Source organism: Cololabis saira, chromosome 1, assembly GCF_033807715.1.
Source record: "Cololabis saira isolate AMF1-May2022 chromosome 1, fColSai1.1, whole genome shotgun sequence".
Lineage (NCBI taxonomy): Eukaryota > Metazoa > Chordata > Actinopteri > Beloniformes > Belonidae > Cololabis > Cololabis saira.
Genome location: NC_084587.1, coordinates 54,191,351 through 54,204,555, shown reverse-complemented (window position 1 = coordinate 54,204,555; position 13,205 = coordinate 54,191,351). Strand labels below are relative to the sequence as shown.

The window sequence follows — 13,205 nt, the reverse complement described above, 5'->3', positions numbered from 1 at the left end:
GGGGCACTTACGCCCCTGGTACGGTCTCCCATGGCAAACAGGTCCTGGGTGACGGGCCAGACTAAGAGCGGTTCACAAAGCCTGATGATCAACTTTGTTGTCGTTTCATCTGACCTTCGGCCGCATGTCTTGGACACTCGGGTGAAGAGAGGGGCTGAGCTGTCAACTGATCACCACCTGGTGGTGAGTTGGATGCGCTGGCGGAGGAGGAGGTTGGACAGACCGGAGGCAAAAACCCGGGTCTGGGAGGAGTTCGGGTAGGCCATGGAGGAAGACTTTCGGTCGGCCTCGAGGAAATTCTGGAGGACCGTTCGGCGCCTCAGAAGGGGGAAGCAGTACTCTGCCGGCACCGTTTATGGTGCGGGTGGGGAGCTGTTGACCTCGACTGGGGACATCGTCGGACGGTGGAAGGAATACTTCGAGGATCTCCTCAACCCGACTGACATGCCTTCCATTGAGGAAGCAGAGAGTGGGGACTCTGGGGCGTGCTCATCCATCACCCAAGCCGAGGTCACTGAGGTAGTTCGTAAGCTCCTCAGTGGCAGGGCACCGGGGGTGGATGAGATTCGCCCTGAGTACCTCAAGTCTCTGGATGTCGTAGGGCTGTCTTGGTTGACACGCCTCTGCGACATCGCATGGAGGAAGGGGACAGTACCGCTGGAGTGGCAAACCTGGGTGGTGGTCCCTCTGTTTAAAAAGGGGGACCGGAGAGTGTGTTCCAACTACAGGGGGATCACACTTCTCAGCCTCCTCGGGAAAGTCTACTCCAGGGTACTGGAGAGGAGATTACGGCCGATAGTTGAACCTCGGATTCAGGAGGAACAATGTTGTTTTCGTTCCGGTCGCGGAACACTGGACCAGCTCTATTTCCCCTCCGCAGGGTGCTCGAGGGTTCATGGGAATTTGCCCAACCAGTCTACATGTGTTTTGTGGATCTGGAGAAGGCATTTGACCGTGTCCCTCGTGCCATTCTGTGCCATTCTGGGTGCTCGGTGAGTATGGAGTCCGGGGCCCTCTATTAAGGGCTGTCCGGTCTCTGTATGATCGGAGTAGGAGTCTGGTTCGCATTGCCGGCAGTAAGTCAGACTTGTTCCCGGTGCATGTTGGACTCCGGCAGGGCTGCCCTTTGTCACCGGTCCCGTTCATAATTTTTATGGACAGGATTTCTAGGCGCAGCCAGGGGCCGGAGGGGTTCCGGTTTGGGAACCTCAGGATTTCATCTCTGCTTTTTGCAGATGATGTTGTCCTGTTGGCTGCATCGGACCGGGACCTTCAGCATGGGGTGGTTTGCGGCCGAGTGCGACGCGGCAGGGATGAGAATCAGCACCTCCAAGACCGAGGCCATGGTTCTCCACCGGGAAAGGGTGGCGTGCCTTCTCCGGGTGGGTGGGGAAGTCCTGCCCCAGGTGGAGGAGTTCAAGTATCTCGGGATCTTGTTCACGAGTGAAGGAACGATGGAGCGGGAGATTGACAGACGGATCGGTGCAGCGTCCGCAGTTATGCAGTCGATGTACCGGACCGTCGTGGTGAAGAGGGAGCTTAGTCGAAAGGCGAAGCTCTCGATTTACCGGTCATTCTACGCACCTACCCTCACCTATGGTCATGAACTTTGGGTAGTGACTGAAAGGACAAGATCGCGGATACAAGCGGCCGAGATGAGTTTCCTCTGCAGGGTGGCTGGACGCTCCCTTAGAGATAGGGTGAGGAGTTCGGTCACCCGGGAGGAGCTCTATACCCGGGAGTCGAGCCGCTGCTCCTTCACATTGAGAGGAGTCAGCTGAGGTGGCCTGGGCATCTGTACCGGATGCCTCCTGGACGCCTCCTTAGGGAGGTGTTCCAGGCATGTCCCACCGGGAGGAGAGCCCGGGGCAGACTCAGGACACGCTGGAGAGACTATGTCTCTCGGCTGGCCTGGGAACGCCTCGGACTTCCCCCGGAGGCATCTCTGCTGAGGCTGCTGCCCCCGTGACCCGGGAACGGATAAAGCGGCGGACGATGGATGGATGTTAGATTTTGTGTGAATGTCAATAAATAAATATTATGGAAAAAGCCGACCATCGATCATTTTAAATGGTGTCAGAAGTAGTGCAATGCACGACCAAGAGATAAAGTAAGAAATAAATGGCTAAGTTTAACCCACTGGAAAACCTTACGTTTGAGTGGCCCGAGTAGAGACAACGGTTCGAGCGATACAGAGTCACAACAAAACAAGGAAGAGGGACAAGTAAAAATAAGCTGCCTGATTTATGTCGTGGGCAACTAGGCAAAGAACATTTTTAAGTCATTCACACTTGCTCAAGAGGAGGACCGCAATGACTTCATCATCGTCATAGGGAAGTTTAATGACTACTATTTCCCCAGGAGGAATATTATCCATGAAGGCATGTTTTCACCAACGACTCCAATGGCCTGGTGAGAAGGCAGAATGTTTCATCAGAGCACTGTATGATCTCTCAGAGCACTGTGAGTTTGTCTAGATTCCTCTTCTACTCTTCATAAATCATCAGAGCTTTTGACAAGGTAAAAGCTCTGGTATAAGTATGGCCAGACAAAACTATATCACAGTTGCTGTTAAACACAAGAGCAATGAAGCTTGCAAACCTATTAATGGGGAAGTTGCGCTGCAATAACTTATGGATGAATGAGTTTTCATCTTCATTATTTCTCTTATTGTCTCCTTCAGTAATTCTTGATGCAGTGTGACAACAGGTGAGGAGGGGAATACATTATTCAGAAGGTTCAGTTCCTTTGACAAAGTGCAGTGTGTAAAATCGACCCCAGTCCACAACTACACTGACTTTCTCAGACTATTAGGTGTGAAAATGTTCCGAGTTAACTATTCCAGAATGAACATTTCTAGTTTAACAAATCTAACCATAATTAAAGCTGCAAGCAGCGATGAACGGGCCCTCGCACCCTTGTGCACGTTCAGGTGTGCTGCAGTGGAAGCGCTTGTATGACTTGCATGTAGATTCTTCAGGCCTGGACATTTAGCGGATGACACCACCCACGACTCTCCATGTCAAACCATTCAAAAGTTATGCCAGAAAATAGAGAGTATCAAATATCGACCAATCAGAAGAAGGGCGGGGCTAATTTGCCCCAATTAAGGTGAAGGAGTCAAAGCCAAGTCCGATGACACCACCCACGACTCTGTATGTCATACCATTCAAAAGTTATGGCAGAAAATAGGATCTATCAAATATTGACCAATCAGAAGAAGGGGCGGGGCTAATTCATGCTAATGAAGGTCAAGGACTCAAAACCGAGTCCGATGACACCACCCACAACTCTTTATGTCAAACCATTCAAAAGTTATGGCAGAAAGTAGGAAATATGGACCAATCAGATAAAGGGGGGGCGCGCTTTTTGGCGTCTATCATCGCCACAGTAACGCTTTTGACCGAGAAAAGTCATGCGGGAATTGTTGCAGGATCGAGACGCACATTTTGATGTATAACACACTTGGGTGCACGTTACGGTTCGGGCGAAGAAGCGGCCGAAGAAATGAATTGCGCCAAAATTACACATTTTTCGCTAGGCCTGGCTTGCGTGCAAAATTTGGTGACTTTTGGGGCACGTTCAGGGGGGCAAAAAGGCCCTCATTTTGTCGGAAAAATAAAAATAACAAGAAAAAAATAAAAAAATAAAAAATGATTCCTACAGATACAATAGTTGTGCCCTAATTATAGGGTACAATGTGACCAATAAGAATAAATCTGGAGGAATTATTAATTCAAGTCAAACAGGATCCTAGCTACCGAGTCATTGTCACTGACATTTTCCAATGTGTTTCCATTATTAACCCTCCAAACAAGTACTTAATTTAGTTGTAAATGGATTTGCCTGTACATTCAGCCCTAAATGCTAAAATATGGAGCATGGTCAAGGTCACTTTGAAACTGGGAGAGTGTCATACTTTGACATGTCAACAAGCATCAGGCTATGATGCCACAAGCTGAGAAACCATAAGTGTGTAGTCTTAAAGCATTATTGTTATCCTACTTTAAATTGTTATCCTACAACAGTAGTGTATCAAATGCCAGTGGAAAGAGTGCATTTGATGATGTTGAACTTCCATAATCCAGAGTCTTTAACAGTCTTTGTATATTACTACTCTAACAGTCCATGTGTCCAGGTATACATCAGGGGTCAGTGACTGACTCTAGTGTGTTGCTGTTGTTGAGTTTTCAAAGAGTAAACAGCACCACCAGCAGAGTTTACACCATGAACGTGCAGTGCTTGGGCATTCAAAAGCAAAAGTGATATTTTTATTTGTAGGTTACTTTTTTTAAGGCGAAAGGGAGAAGTAACACAAAAACTAGACTTAGATTGACCAGGCGCTCAAATTAATGGCTTTATACAAGTTTAATGTCTCTGTATAACTACTGTGTAACTTTGATGACACAGCTTTCTAAAAGCTCCTCTTCAAGTGGGTTTTTGTGACTAGTTTTAACCAGATAACTGAATATTTTATTTTACTACATCAGAATTTGTCCGCAGAGGATCTTTAACTATCATATCATATATGAGCTCACTTTAATATGGTATAATAAAAGGAAAGAAAAAAATAAAAGGAAAGAAAACAAGTAGGCTATATCTCTCAAAGGTAAGTCCATCACCATGAGATGGTCTTGTTAAAAGTCTCCTGGTGTAACCCAGTTGTGATGAACTAGTGTTTGGCCTCTCAAAGAGCAAAGGCGATGTGTCAGAGGGGAAATGGATCGTCCATTCTCATTCTTTCTCTCAAATCCCATCCTGATGTGACAGTAAGCATTGCAACTATCGCACTCACTATGCTAATCACCCAAACTCTCATCCTGCATCCTAAATGCTGGCTGTCATAGCAACAGCTTTCCATCTCCCTCCAGCAGCTTTCAACCACTTTGTGAAGGAAGAAACCGAGCTTGTGTGTGGGGAGAGGTGGGGAGTGGGAGCTTAATCCCAAACTCAGCTCTCTTCAAGTCTCCTCATGAATCTAAATAGGGAACCACTGGGTTTACCCAGCCTGCACTGCAGCCTCAGTTTAGTCTCAGGGCAGTTTGTCTACAGGAGACTTGAGGGAATATGTGACCATTTCCCTTGACAGTTTTAACTGTCTTGGGAAAATGAATCCCTGTGTTGTTGTGCTGTGCAGCCCAACACGAACAAATGAAACCTGGGTTGGTTGGCTTCCAGCGGACACCCTGTGCTCTTCTCATCTGAATGGCTGGGTGTGTGAGTGTGATTCAGACTAACAGACTGCAGATCCTGATGTGACTCAAAGCCACTCCAGCTTCCGATCAAGGAGACAAATCGTCAACATTAAAGCTCTTCATGCTGCAGCTCAGTCAGGAAAAGCTTCTACCCGCTCATGTCCTCTGTGCTCTGGAAGACCTCTGCAAACCATCTGTGTGCCTTCACTGTCAGCTGTTATGTAATGTGAGTACGGTCATGAGGGCATCAAAATCCATGGGAATCATTTATGAAGAGTAGAAGAGGAATCTAGACATTTCATGGGACTCTGACTGAATTACAAATGATGGTCTGATGGTGGTGCTGAAAAACCCCAATAGAATTAAAACCGTTTCTATGTTCTCTCTACAGTTACTCTAAGTACTGCGAAGAAAGATCATACCAGGAGCAGCTGCCAAGATGGAGCTGTCAATGTCTTTCAGAATGTGTAACTCTTTTCCATTTCAATCCTCTTCCGCATCAGATAGTTCACACTGGAGAGTAAAGTCACAATTGTAGACACAGTGTTAGAACCTGAAAAGAAAACCTCTGACTCTCCATAAGATCACATCGCTCTGATTACACTGCAGCTTTATTGACAACTCGAACCTGATCTTAAAAGGAGAGCTCTAAGTAGATGTGCTCACACATAGCTTTAGAATGTGGCCTAGCATATGTTTTGAGTTTGTGCTCCAATTATACTATCCAAGAAGCCTTTGAATAAGTGCAGAGTTCATAATCATTAAGTGAAAAAAATCAGATTTAAGGAGGTTGTTCTCAAACAATGATTTTAGAATGGCTCTTTAAAGTGAGCCCCAGGTCTTCATGGGTTAAACTGTCTCTACACAGCACGAAGATCTGTTCAACATCACATATCACTTAGCTAACTTTCCCCGGTTTTGTTTGGATGTCATGCTTCTATAAGTCAAGTGTGTTTAACTTGGATGTGCAGGCAACTCCAACAAACTGCACTATCTTAGTTTAGGGCCTATACAAGGGAGATGCTATTCAATTCAATTTATTTTTTCCTAATTATATTGTCGTGTTAGTTAAAAAAAGGTTGTTTGGTCAGTCAATTAGTTAATCATTAAAAAAAACTCATTGTAAAACAGTGTTCTTTAATCCAGCTCTGTGCAGATTTGAGTTGTTCCCCTGCTCCGACACACCTGATCAAACCAATGCATCACCATCAGCTTGACATTAAGGTCTGCATACAAGCCTGATGGTGATCCATTCTCATTACTCACTTGGGAACACCTTTGTAAAAGGTTATAGCTGTGGGCATGAGTGATCACCTCACAGTCGTGAATCGTAGTGAGGCTAAAGAAGACTCTGAATAAGGACACTGTTGTGTAATCATTGTGTTGGTTCGAGAACGATAGTATTGTTCATTAAAGGGGACCTATTATGGCATTTAATGTCTATTTTAAACATAAATCCCATTGTCGCAAATCTATGATGCTTCATTCCAAGAGCATGTTATTGTTGTACGTGTGTACAACAATTGTGCTTTCATTGTTTGTGGAGCGGCAAGGCCCGGTTGTAGCAGCAGCAGTCGTGACATTTTCCAAAAGGAGTATGAAGAATTTAAAAATGTATGAACTCCTACCCCTTGAACTCAATACTATTCTTTCAGATAGACCCTCTATCATAAATATCTTGATATACTTAGAAGTTACATAAATTAATAGTAAGACTTTTACACAGTATAAACAGTACTGGAGTTGAGGGGGGATGAGGGGGGATGGCATCCCCCCTGAAATAAAAACGGTCAAAATCATCCCCCCTGTAAAACTGCCATCCCTCCTTTCCATCCCTTATGTCATTTCATCAATGAATGTGGTTTTACTGCTATTTCAACATTTAGAGTCATCACCAGAAAAATAACTTATTTGACTATTTTCACCTGTTTCAAGTACATTTTCACTTGAAATAAGTAGGAAAATCTGCCAGTGGAACAAGATTTATCTTCTCATTACAAGCAAAAAAATCTTGTTCCACTGGCAGATTTTTCTACTTATTTTAAATGAAAATCTACTTGAAACAGGTGAAAATTGTTGTTTTTTACTTATCCTGTGAAGGACAGAGGCATATTGATAAGTTCAGAAAGCTGTTTTTTATTGTAGTGTTTTGATGTATTTGATGTAAGCCCAGTGGATATTTAAAGCTTACAGAAGGCTGCATTTAACTGCTGCTATGTCATTCCTGCAGTATTTCTGCAGGTGTTTTGGTCACTGCTATTATTTGTAATATATTATATTATTTGTAATCAGCACAAATTATCTGTCCCCATATGATAAAATCCACCATCCCCCCTGATTTATTTTTACAACTCGAGTACTGAGTATAAATATATGTTTGGTATGCCCGAGTATAAATAAGCAGATACCTGAGTGATTATTGCCATGTGCAGTTAGTTCCCTGTATATAAACACTATTTTACTTGAGTCCCTGTATTCATCTGTACATAAATGGCTACATTATTTACAATGTGAATTTATATTCATCTATGTACAATCTTATGTGTTACAAACATTCTTATTTGGAGATGTTTCTGCACGAAGCATACACATGTACTTGTTACTGTCCATATACATATAGTTACACACATTTCCACACACATATTTACACACATATACAACTACAAGCATACAGGTCCAGTCCCCCCACCAACCCCTCGACCAGGACCCCCCCATGACAGAACCAAACCAGAACCAGGAAACCCCCTGTCCCGATTGGTCAGCACAAGACACTGCACCAACAACAGTACCCGGCCCCCCCACAGCAACAACCTAGAGCCAGCCCAGCCCCCCCGACCCCCTCCCACCCATCCACCGAGACATCCCCACCCCACAACGGGAGCCCCCTGGGAGCCCTGTGGCGAGTTGGGGGCTCCCACCAAACCTGCCCCGGGGGCACAGGCAGTCCCCTGCCAGGTAGCGGAGGCATCTCCGCAGCCACGGGGAGCGACGGGGAGCGACGGGGAGCGACGGGGAGCGACAGTCTACAGAAGCTGCAGATCTACAAGACATCACCACGTCGTTTTGCAACGCTTTGTTTAGATTAGCTGTTTTTTTGGCACATGGCAGTGATGTCATGCTAAACCGCAACCCAAATTTACTAAAGACAGAAAAAAGAAAGAATGGACTATAATAGATAGATGCACAGAGAGATGCATAATAGAGGCAGTATGAAAAACATACTATACATCTTCCCATACATCTTCGCCTCTACTATAGCACATAGTATATATGTGTCTGTCTGTGTGTGTGTGTGTGTGTGTGTGTGTGTGTGTGTGTGTGTGTGTGTGTGTGTGTGTGTGTGTGTGTGTGTGTGTGTGTGTGTGTGTGTGTGTGTGTGTGTGTGTGTGTGTTAGATATAAATATATATATATATATATACATATATATAGTTTCATCACATTGTGGTGAAAATTGACTGTGTAATTATCTCAGTCAGGGACTGCACTTTCTTTAAAAGCCGAGGATGGTGAACATTAGTACAGAGATACTGTTTACAATTTAAAATGCAGTATTGGAAACTATCGTAGATGTATGGTTCTGCACCCTTACTATCCGGTCCAAGCCCACACTCTTAACGTTGTTAAAATAGTCATGAAGGTGATAGGAGAGAGAGAGAACACAAACAACATTTTTTTCTGCCCATTTATGAGAAAGCTGTTGTTAGACAAGCTTGCAGAATTCTGGACGATCCCTTGGTTCCTGAATATGAATTAATGCCCTCAGGGGATGCCGAGCGTACAGAGCCAGAAGTAATCGCTTTAAGCGCTCTTGCCTCCTCATTTCCATTTCACTCCCTGGCAGAAAAACTGACCCACAACAACTGCAACTGATATTATGGAAAATGCACAACTTGTACTGACTATCCCGGGCTTCTATAAGACATGCTCCAACTACTACTGGCACAACAGCTGTCCCTTTCCAGATCTTTTTCTACCTCTTCCTTCAACCCATGGTACATCTCCAGTGTCTCATGGTTCTGTATATTGCTTCTTGATATTGCTGTTGCTTGGGATTGCCACATCAACCACCACTGCTCTCTCCTGGAGTTTGTCAACCATCACTGTGTCTAGTTGGTTAGCCATCACCAGTTTATCTTGCTGGATCCGGATGTTCCACAGGATCTTGACTCTTTCATTCTCCACCACCCATGGAGGCACCATGCCTACAGGTCAACAGGACAGTTGCCAAAGACTCTAAGGGCCTGATTTACTTTGAACTTTCAGGCTTGGTAAATCTCATTGCGCGTGGTAAATGGACCAATTTGCATCTTCCCCTCCCAGTATTTAGGATTTCTGGCGGGTACGCCCCATATTGATTATTCATCAGGGCAAAAGTACTAAATGAATTGCGTGTGCTATTTTGCTCATTTGAGAGGCGCAGTCCTCTTTGCACGCTGTTAGTAGATCAGCTGGCACTTTGGTTTGCGGGTGCTGTCAAGTTTGCACACGTTTTTACGCACGCAAACCTTTAGTAAATCAGGCCCTATATGTGTACCCTGCTCTCACCTGTAATGAGCTGGGATAGGCTCCAGCAGACCCCCGTAACCCTGCAAAGGATACAACGGGAATAGAAAATGGATGGATGCTGGTCTAAGCTGAATGGTTTAGTAAACTTCTGATTAGGCCTGCAATTAGATTAAAATGCATGTAACACATATACATGTCTGTGGAGTTCGGCAATCATTGTACAGACTTGTATGATCAGTCCAGACTATTCCTATTTTCAGTCCTGTCATGCAGCTGGAAATATGCAATCGTTGGGCAACAGCCATGTGCTGAAGAAAGAAAGGCCTAACATCAACTGTAAGGGCTGACTACATAGTTTGAAACAAAGAAACATTCACAATGACTCAAAACTCCAGCAGGCTTTGAATTTTATTAAATGATACATCTTTATTTGTCAGTATACATCTCATGAAATACACTGATATGAGTCCTCTGTTTTAAACCTATCACAAGTTAGACTAAGAGCAGTGGGCTGCCCATTTTTCCAGCGCCTGGGGAATGGACACCAAAAACCCATGAGGGGTCCCCGCTCACTCTCACAAACTCTCTCAAACACTCTCCTTCAACGACTCCAACATGGAATTCATATTCTGAGCATGTGAGCTGTGAAAGCCACAGCTCCTAGCACGACAAGCTACCAGCCAAAGGCCTGCCTCCTCCATCACCGTGCGTGAAGAACCGTCTGGTTGCCTGGAAACGGTAACTACAGTCTGTCTGGCCGCAGCGCAGCAATGGAGTGACCTGCCGAACGAGGGACCCGTGCACGCCCCGATGACGTGAATGCCTTCAGACAGACCTGGAGCTGGAGGAAGCCCAGCTGTGGTACAGACGCTACATCCCCTCATCCACACGGAGATGAGGAGCAAACTGAGAGGAACGCTAGCCTTTCAGGGACAAAACCATCACTTCCATTGCTTACAAAGCAATCAACTGGTTGTGGAAAATAGTATCAAATACCTCTGTAGAAAGGGTCAAAACCTACATCTCAAGTTCAATGCAGTTAGCCAGAGAGTAATCAGGACAGCAGTTTTACAGAAGAGAGCTTGTTGCTCTTTGGACAAAATAACACGCAGTTATGAAAACAACATCTTTGCAGTTGTCTCAGACAGCTAAAGCCAAACTGCACGGACACAATACTAGTCAGAACCTACTGTACTCATAATGACCTGAAGGAGTGACTGGAATTTTCCATCCCAATACCCCACTTTTTTTCTGTAACTAAAAGAACTTCAATGCTTAATGTCAATAATGAATGGAATAATGACACAGTTTAGAAATTGATGGAATGAAATAACTTGCTAAACCACAGAGAAAAACTATGCTGGGATGTTGTGCTCACAAAATGCCCACAAGACACAAGCCAATGAGGGAACCAAAAACAGCACCGTTTACCTCTGTGGCCAAAAGACAAGTAAAGCCCCAAAAGTCCAGGAGCCAGTAAAAGACTTCATGGTACTAAGTGCACTTACTATTGAGCAAACCCCAATAGGGGGTGTAAATACATTCTGAATCTGATTCTGGTTTGTAACATTTGCTGGTTGCAAAGGACTGTGCTCCTTCCTTCTTTGTTACTCTATAGCGCCACCCCTGGCGACAGGTTGGCATGCATAGAATAACAGTTATTTTGACACTGATTGTGTTGTTTAGTGATTAATTCTTGATATTCAGGTGGTGTCCCGTTTTGATTTATTTATTTTAATAATTTATTTACGTTATTAATGACTGTCGTCGTACAATTATTAATAACCCTTTAATAACTAAATAAGAACTTCCGTTGCGCAACACAGTCTAAAGAGGATAACAGGGAAGACTAAAATGACACTCTATAGAACAGAGCAGTTAATATTTGGGTAAGGTACTCCAGTCATCAGCTTGTTGGGCCACATCACATCACTGAAGGAAACACTGCTAAAAGAGAGGCCATCTGTATGCCTTTGTGGAGACTGATATACATCTGTGGACACAAACTGCTTCATACGAGCTGACACAGATGAGAAGCTTCTGGTCCTTCAAACCAGCTGGTGATTACACAAATCAATATAAACAAGTCCGAGGATATACATGTATTTTTTTGAACTTTTAGATGGCATGTTTGAAGACATAATCCCAATTCAAGTTTTTACCTTTCATCTTTATTACTAAGCAAACTTCATCCATTGATGGAGGTGTTACAATGGAGCCTAATAATTGATAAGGAAGTCTAAATATAAATATACTTTAAGTATATAGAGAATATTTAACAATAAGTATATAAGTATAAAGTGAATATAAGTATCTAAAATTATTTACCTCCTTACTGAAAAAGTAATAACATGAAAGAAATATTTTTGTCTTTAACTCATCCAAATTTTATGTTAAATTTTGAGCTATTGTCATTAAAACTTTGTTTATTTGTTTGTTCATTATTCACTAATTTGTTTATTTTGGCGCCTGAAGTGTCACAGTTTGGTTATTCAGTTCCTGTATTCTTTTGAAACCTGTGTCTTTGTGTTTCAGTTCTGTTTTGACTTCCCTTGTTCCCATCGGCCCTGATCGTCTGCACCGGTGTCTCGTCAACCCTTCTTTGTCTGGTCTTGTCTTTCCCTTGCTCCCTGCTGGTCCCTACTGTTTCCATCCTCTGTGTGTCCTGTCATGCTATTTGGATTTTTTGCTCTCATGTTTTTTGCAACCCTGCTATGCAGCATTTTAGGTTTTGTTTAATTTAATAAATCCCCTTTTTTGGATCTCCTGCCTCTGGCGTCTCTCCTGCATTTGGGTCCTATCAACACCACAGCATGACAGAACAGAACAGCCAGAATGGACCCAGCAGGAGAATTTATTACTCTTTGGGAGTTTTTCTGCCTGGAGTCAAAAAAAAAAAAGAAACGTATGGAGGAGGAGGACTCCTTCTCTGGAACATGCCTGGCTGGAGGTGGGCCCAAGAGCGTTCAGGCTCAAGGGAGACTACAATGGCGGCCCCATCCTGTCCTTGTTCCAGTGGTGGTCCCGGACGCACCTCAGCCGGCACCTAGGTCCCTTCCACGGACCCTGCTCGCAGGGCCTGCTCTTCAGCCAGCGCCAACGTCTCTGCTCAGGCCCGAGCCGGCACCCCGAGGGCGGCCCCCTGATCTGTCTCGCCGGAGTGCCCAGTCCCCTGAACTCTGACTGTGTGTTGGCCTGGTAACCAGCACTGGAAGATGCCAGATTAAGAAATAAACGGAGTACAATGAGCATAAAATGCTTTTCACCTTGTCTGATGGAACAAGCGCAGAGTTGTTTAATTTATCGCAAAAAAAAATTTCTGTGTAGTATAGGATATCATACTTTCCATGTCACAGTGAACTTTAATATGAAAAAAAAAGAAGAAAAAAAACGGTATACTTACAATGTCAATGGTTTCTGTTGTAAGACAAATTTAACTTAAAACTTCCAAAATGAAAAACTGTTCATCTAAGCGTGATTTTGAGGTGTGGTCTGTGATACT

At 44.2% G+C, this 13,205-nt stretch overlaps 1 protein-coding gene across 2 annotated transcripts in view; it reads right to left on the bottom strand.

Moving 5' to 3' along the window:
- The window catches only part of kcnh1b (potassium voltage-gated channel, subfamily H (eag-related), member 1b), an 83,119-nt gene that overhangs the window by 35,425 nt on the left and 34,489 nt on the right, over positions 1-13,205 (bottom strand). The gene's annotated exons all lie outside the window — the stretch shown is intronic.